Source organism: Dipodomys merriami, unplaced genomic scaffold (genome assembly GCF_024711535.1).
Source record: "Dipodomys merriami isolate MVZ:Mamm:240054 unplaced genomic scaffold, mDipMer1.0.p SCAF_8, whole genome shotgun sequence".
Lineage (NCBI taxonomy): Eukaryota > Metazoa > Chordata > Mammalia > Rodentia > Heteromyidae > Dipodomys > Dipodomys merriami.
This window is the reverse complement of record NW_027206401.1, coordinates 60,754,456-60,761,450: the sequence shown is the minus strand read 5'-3', so window position 1 is coordinate 60,761,450 and position 6,995 is coordinate 60,754,456. Positions and strand designations below refer to the sequence as shown.

The window sequence follows — 6,995 nt, the reverse complement described above, 5'->3', positions numbered from 1 at the left end:
TCACGGGGGCTCACCGGGCTCCGCACGAGGTCGCAGCCAGGGGCTGGCGCGGGAACGTGGCTGCTGCCCTGGCTGCTGCCCCGGGACACCCGGTTCCAAGTTCTCTTTGGTCTATTGTGGAGGATGAGGTCACTTCCTGGGGTCCTCTATCCTAAGACCTTCCTCCAAGGCCCCCGCCAAATCCCCCGGGTCTTCTCACTGTCCCCTCAGACACATGTTTTGCACAACTGCACGCTGGTGTACCACTGGATCTCACCATCCCCAGAGAAGCTGGGTGCAGTTCGAGTCCAAGGCCCCTGTGTTACAGGTGGGTGTTCAGCCACGCACCCTGGCCTCGGTGCCCTCACCCAGGCGCTCTGCAGAGCTCCCAGGCTATGGTGTGGGGACTATCCTGTGGTCTAGAGAACAGGGCCTCTGATGTGGCCTTGATCCCAGACTTCCAGCTTCATTAACTGTGAGCCTATCGATCTCTCTCCACAAACCACTCGTGGAACTTTGTTACAGCAGCCTGGAGGGACTCGGGCTGACCATGAACAGGGAGAATGCGGTCAGACCATGTCAGAATCATCATCCTGGAGAAGGCTGAAATTTTAGAATGTGTAGCATTGAAAATCACCCATGACGCCTTTTCATACAGCTGCCATCAGAACGGTAACATGCTGTTAAATGTGCCTCACAGGGCAGCAGGACCCCATAGGCACTTTTTGTTTGGGTTTGGGGAATGGGATCCCATTCTGTATTGCCCAGGATGAACACCTGTGATCCTCTGGTCTCAGCCTTCGAAGTACCTGGCACCCAGGCCAGTGGCATGTCTATACTGATAGGTTCTGAAGGGGGAGGCGCAAAGGCTGAACACCGAGGATTTTAAGGTAATGGCATAATTCTGTGTGACTTTCCATTAGTGCACACGTAACTACACATGGGTCAAACTCATAGTATGAACAATATCATATAATGCAAACTTTGGATTTCTGAAAGGGTGCCTTTACACAGTTTACTTCTTGGTCTTCTATGAATCTAGAAATTTACATTCCATTTGGGACCATTTGAGATAACAAGCTTTCAAATAACAATGTTCGACAAGAAATATACTCACTACCTTAAGTATGTAACTGTAACCCCTCTATACATCACCTTGACAATATAATTACATTAAAAAAAAAAAAACAACCACCTTGAACAGAGTCCAAATTGGAGGAAGGCACAGGGAGAGAGAATACAATAGACCACAAATCTTAAGTTTTAACCCTGTAATTGCAGTTTTAAATACAAAAGCCTGTGTTTCAAAGTCTGTTCTTTTCTAATTTAAGTAACTCTAATGTAAAATTACTTTAATAACCCCAATAAAGACCCTTAACCAAACAAATTATAATTGGTGATAATCGTTTTCTCTCCATATAGACTGAACAAAAACTTTATCCAGGAAAGCAGCAGGGCTCCGGGAGGCAGGCCGGCCTGATATTTATTTACTTTATCTCCTGCCCATGACACACAGTAGTCCAGTTTATATCCCAGAATGGAATGAGAGCTTTGAGAAAAGCTGTCATTCTAGCTTTAACACACAGAGGGAAGAAGCAGGTAAGGAGTAAAGTCTGAGGACAAAATAAAGATGGGACCTGAGAGGAGACCAGGGATGTGCAGAGGGGATAGACAGCGTGGCAGAGAATGAAAAACACAATTGCTCATGTCATGCTCTGGGGGTTAATTAGTTGCCTCTAGCCTTGAGACCCTGGATGGGCATGAAACTCTGCCTGAGATCTCCAGTGCACTGGGTGAAGCCATCCTCTAACCAGCACAACAAGGACATCTTTGTGAGGACAAAGGTTACAGGCAGGTGTTAGGACACTGGGTTTTGAAAGTTCAAAAAGTCTGAGAAAACAGTCACAGCAGAGAGCTACCCAGGCTAGAGAGGGTTTCTTGACCTGTGCTGATGGAGGTTCATTGTCCATGAAAGGAAACTGAGGCACAAACAAGTTAACATTCCTCTCTCCTTAAGGTGAGGTGAGATTAACACGATGTACCATAGTATGCCTGACATCTGAGTCCCAAGGCTGGCTGCTCTGTTAGTCACATTGTGTGTATGTGCGTGTGTATGTGTGTGTTGGCCCAGCGGTGTGAACTCAGGGGCTGGACTCTGTCCTTGACCTTTTGTGTTCAAGGTTAGCTCCGTGCCATTTGAGCCACAGCTCCACTTCTGAACTTCTGTGGTTTATTGGAGATAAGAATCCCACCGACTTTCCTACCTGGCTAGCTTGAATTTTGACCCATAGATCTCTAGCCAGCTGAGTAGCTACAATTACAGGTGTGAACCACTGGTTTACAGCTGCTTGTGGCTTTTAACTGGGCAACAGGTACCTCTGTGTTTTGATATTTTTATCTTCTAATGGTGAAAGGTGAGATCTTTCAATGGAAAAGTGTGACAGGCAAAAGCCCAACTTTTTTATTTACCCCCTCAGAATAACCTTGTCAAGCTTCCAAATAAGTATCCAAAAAATATTAACACTGGGCTGGGAAGGTGGCTCAGTGGTAGAGCACTTGCCTTGCATGTATGAGGCCCTGGGTTCAAATCCTTAGCACCACATAAGCAAAAAGAAAAAAAGCCGGAAGTGGCACTGTGGCTCAAGTGGTAGAGTGCTAGCCTTGAGCTGAAGAGCTGAGGGACAGCGCCCAGGCCCAGAGTTCAGGCCTCACGACAGGACCCCCCAGCCAAAAAAAAAAAAAAAAAAAATCAACACCTACATCAAGTACTTTGCTTTCTTTGGCAGTGTCAAGGAATGAGTTCATGGAAAATGAGAAGCAAAATGATAAAGATTTAATGAAGTGAAAAATAAACTGAGCCTCTGCTAGACAGGACAAGTACCAAGGGAAGGTTATCACATGAGGATTGTGCAGAGGTTAATATGAAGAGAATGCTACATGGAGAAAGCTACATGACTCTTGAGATCATTGGACAGCCCAAGAGTCCTATCCATTCCTAGACCCAACCAGAGGTTCCAGACAGCTTGCCAAGAGGTCTTTACACATTCTTGGACACCTCTGATTGAGTGCCCCCTCAGTCACTCATTGCTGGGGTCCAATCAATTCTGTTGTTCACATGCAAGTCTTCCTGGGGCACCAAGCCAGGGTGTAGTGCCTGAGGCCCACATATATGACGGTCCAAGGCTGTGGTGGGGAATGTGACCCCTCTCCTTTGGATTGTGGAGGCTTTCCCCAGACTTCATTGTTTTTTGTTGTTTTTATTTTTTTCCTGCCCTCAGTTCTCAGCTCCTTCTAGAAGTTTCACCTCAAATAGTAGAGGAAAGCTGGATACCATGGAGACAAGAGAAGGAATTTTCTTGTTGTCAGATGGCAATGTAAAGAGGCCAGTAGATAACAATGAGATGATTGATGCAGCAAAAGGGGTATTTCTAAGTTTACTGATGCAGTGGAAAGGGCTATTTCTGTAAAGGAGATGAGAGAAGGGACTGGTTAAGAAAGCCACAGAAAGGCCATGGTGTGGGCCACACCAATGGGAATGCTAAGGGGCAGACTGTTTTTTGTGAGTGCCTTTTCCTCCTTCATGAACGATGAAGCAGAGTCACTCCATTGGGAGAGGGACATGAGTGTCCAAATTTGTAAGAAAGGATCAAGAGGTGATGACTGAAGTATGAGAGATCGTGACACTGACAAGATCCGGAAGTGGACTTGCCCATTCCTCTGCACAGGCTCAGCTGCTGAGGTGTGTGTGTGTGTGCGCAGTGGGCCAAAAGCCAAGGTCAGAACAAGGTCAGAACAGTTTGTGCTAAGCCATGGTAGCAGAGAAAAAAGCAAACAAGTTGGAGAGCTGCAGAGGAAAGAGTCAGGGCTTGCCACAGGGCCTGGGATGGTTCCTGTAGGGTCTCAGTGTGGTGAGTCATTCGAGGGATGCTGGAGTTGAGTCCATGTTGGGCATGGGTTTTTAGTCCAGCATGGATGGTTTTCAGGGAGGACCCAGGGTCCTGATTGTAGTCATGCTGTGATGATATGTCCTTTGGTGGAAGAACACACAGCAAGATCAGCACACGGGGAAGGAGCCCAGCAGAGCCTGGTACACGCTCCCATGGGACTCACAGCTGGAGCGAAACTCCTTAAAGTATGGTGAAGGGATCCAGGGCCATCTCCTCAGGGAGGCTCATTTGACTCACCCTCAGAGTATTAAAGGGTTGATTTGGCTGGAGCTTCCTACAGGAAACCTTCCAAACTCTACATTCCCAGACGTGAATTAGGACTTCAGAACAACCAGGTTGTTTTAAGAAGAAGGTGTTGAAAAAGGGAGAAAGTGAGGGAGGAGTTAGGTTGACTGGGATGGGTTGTCTACATGTGTGGAAAGGTCACAATGAAACCCACCTTGCACAGCTAACATAATATTAATATATGTCTATTGACAAAACAAAATAAACAAAGCAGATAATGCTATTAGGGGGAACAACACCTCATGCATTGAAGCCTGAGTAGTATCTGCCACGTTACTTTACTGATGTTAGAATGTTCTGCTTCAGTGTGGACCCAGAAGCAATAGAACTGAGGAATATAGGTTTAAAACTTTGAAAAAGTGAAAAGTGAGTTTATGTGGGTGTTTTTGTCACAGAATGGAAAGTCTACCATAGAAAACTGGGAGAGGAAAAGGAAAAGTGCTGCTGTTGCTGTGACTACCTGCCAGTGCGGTTCAGAAGCCTTCAGAACCAGTTTGTGTGAGGAACTTAGAAGGCTGGGGAAATGGATGTTATTGCTAAGCTAAGTTTATTAGGTGGTGATGGTGGGAGTTTGAAGAACACATTGCGGATAGAAACATTGACAGTGAAGACCTAGCTCCTGAAGTTTCAGATGAGAATGAAGAATTCATTTTGAATTGCACTAGTGGCTCTGTATGCATAACACATTCTGGCAATGATCATGGTACATTTTGTCTGTGTCCTGGGACTTTGTGTGAGACTAAATTTAAAGACGATAAATATGGAGACAAATCTCCCCAAAAACAGTCTTGGCAAGAACAATATACCAGTAGCTTAGCTGCACAATGAAACACAGACTAAGTGTACAAAATGCTAAAATGAGGAAACAGGATCAGAGCACTGGAAATATTCTCATATACACTTTATGTAAATTATTCTCTGGGGAAGAAACAACCAATCAGCAAGGACCACAAAAAAAGAAATAGCCAACCAGTAAGAGCCATGAGAAAGAAAACAGCCAACCAGTAAAATCCCTAGTAAACCCCATAAAAGCCTATACTCAATCCCATATTGCCTTAGCAACACACCCTTATGCTTATCTGTCTGCTGTTTCACTTGCTGATGTCTTAATACACCTCATACTCTTTTTTTAGTTTCTACTTACTCATCTTGGTAAATACTCTTACCCACCCACAGTTCCAAAATCTTTGACAGTTAATGGTTGAAGAGACTTGAAGGCAGCCAAATTTACCCTGTGGCATAAATATTGCTGGCTTCTTTTAGATAATTGGTAGTGAATATGGTGAGCCAAATGCAGAACAAACTGGTTTGAAAAGTTTTCAGCTTACCCAGAAAAGAAGCCTGCATAATGCCTTCACAATGACTCCCATTGCATGAGATAGATAATCCATGTGAAACTGGCCTAAGTTTGGAGTTAGACTAAATAAAAGGTTATATCTCTGTGGGCCTTGTTTGTTCTTGGCAACCAGAGAACAGGACACACAGCATGGGGTTAAATGGAAAGAAGTGGGATGCATGTGGTTTAGGTGTCCCGGAAGTGTGAGAGCAGGCGCAACGTTGCTCTTCCTTTTGTGCAGATTGTTTGGAGTTGTCCTCAATTTCCCCTCACCTTATATAATATGCATTCTCCCACACTCTCTCAAATATCACACTTGGAAAATTGGGATATGGAAGAGTCAAATAATTCTGAATATCATTTCTCAAGATAAAAAAGCTAGCTAGCTAGCTACTTTTCTGCTGTATAAACTGCATTGAGCTGCAGAAGCCATCAGCTATTTCCCATGGTAATCTTTCTTAATGAATTCTAATCCCCTCCTACCTTCATGTCTTCCCAAACTTTGCCCGCAAAAGGATTCCTAGGAATGACTATGGAGTGGTAAGAGCACAATACAGTTTTACATTCTAGCTTTCATTATGCAGGTCTGAAATTGGGGGGCCTAGGCAACCAGCCTGCCATGACATTATAGGTATTGCTAATCGATCACTGAGCTAGTAGAATAACTTGGCTCAGAGAAAACCTCTAGAAATGTCTACTCCACCTGCATGTCTTCGCTGGCTGCTTTCCTGCCTCCTCAAGCCAGCAGCTTTATTTAAACAGGAGCAGCAGGCAAAGTTAGTTTCAGCTTTTTTACTGACCGCTTTGCATGATTATTAGAATACCATCCACCTTTTACTTCTTGCTTTATTTTGTTTTGACTGGTTTAGGTCCTTGGCATTTCTTGGGAGTTTTTAAATTTCTGCTTGAATTTAGATATAATATACATAATAAAGGACAAGGATCTTAAGGTTGCATCTCAAGGAGATTTTACACAAATGGATGCATTGTAACCACTGCTCAGATTAGGGTATAGATCATTTTCAGCCTCTATAAGGCTTTCTTAGACCACTTTTTGGGTTAAGGACCTTACAAAGGTAACTGTTATTCTGATTTTAACTACTGTCCAAGATGAGGGTTGGTATTTTGTTTTTTGAAACTCCTTTACATAAATGGGATACTGCATTAAACACCCTTTGACCTATTTAACTCTATATTGTTTTGCTGCAACTCTGTTGTGTGGCATTATATTACTTGCATGCACCACAATTTATTCTTTTGAGTGTTGAGAAGTGAGGAAATATCTTATTTTTGTAGTACAATATAAATAGCATGAAATGCACTAGTAGTTTGGCTATTTCCTCCACTTCCACCACCCCTTCCTCCTCCCTCCTCCTCCTCTTCATTCTTCCTCCTCCTCCTCTTCTTCTTCTTCTTCTTCTTCTTTTCCATTTATTGTAAAGGTGATG

At 44.0% G+C, this 6,995-nt stretch overlaps 1 protein-coding gene across 1 annotated transcript in view; it reads left to right on the top strand.

Annotated features, from left to right (window-relative positions):
• Window positions 1–266: 266 nt before the first annotated feature.
• Mei4 (meiotic double-stranded break formation protein 4) overlaps window positions 267–6,995 on the top strand; it is a 236,032-nt gene continuing 229,303 nt past the window's right edge. The window contains exon 1 of the mRNA XM_070011058.1: window positions 267–307. The gene's annotated coding sequence lies outside the window, so the exon portion shown is untranslated. The remainder of the gene's footprint in view (window positions 308–6,995) is intronic.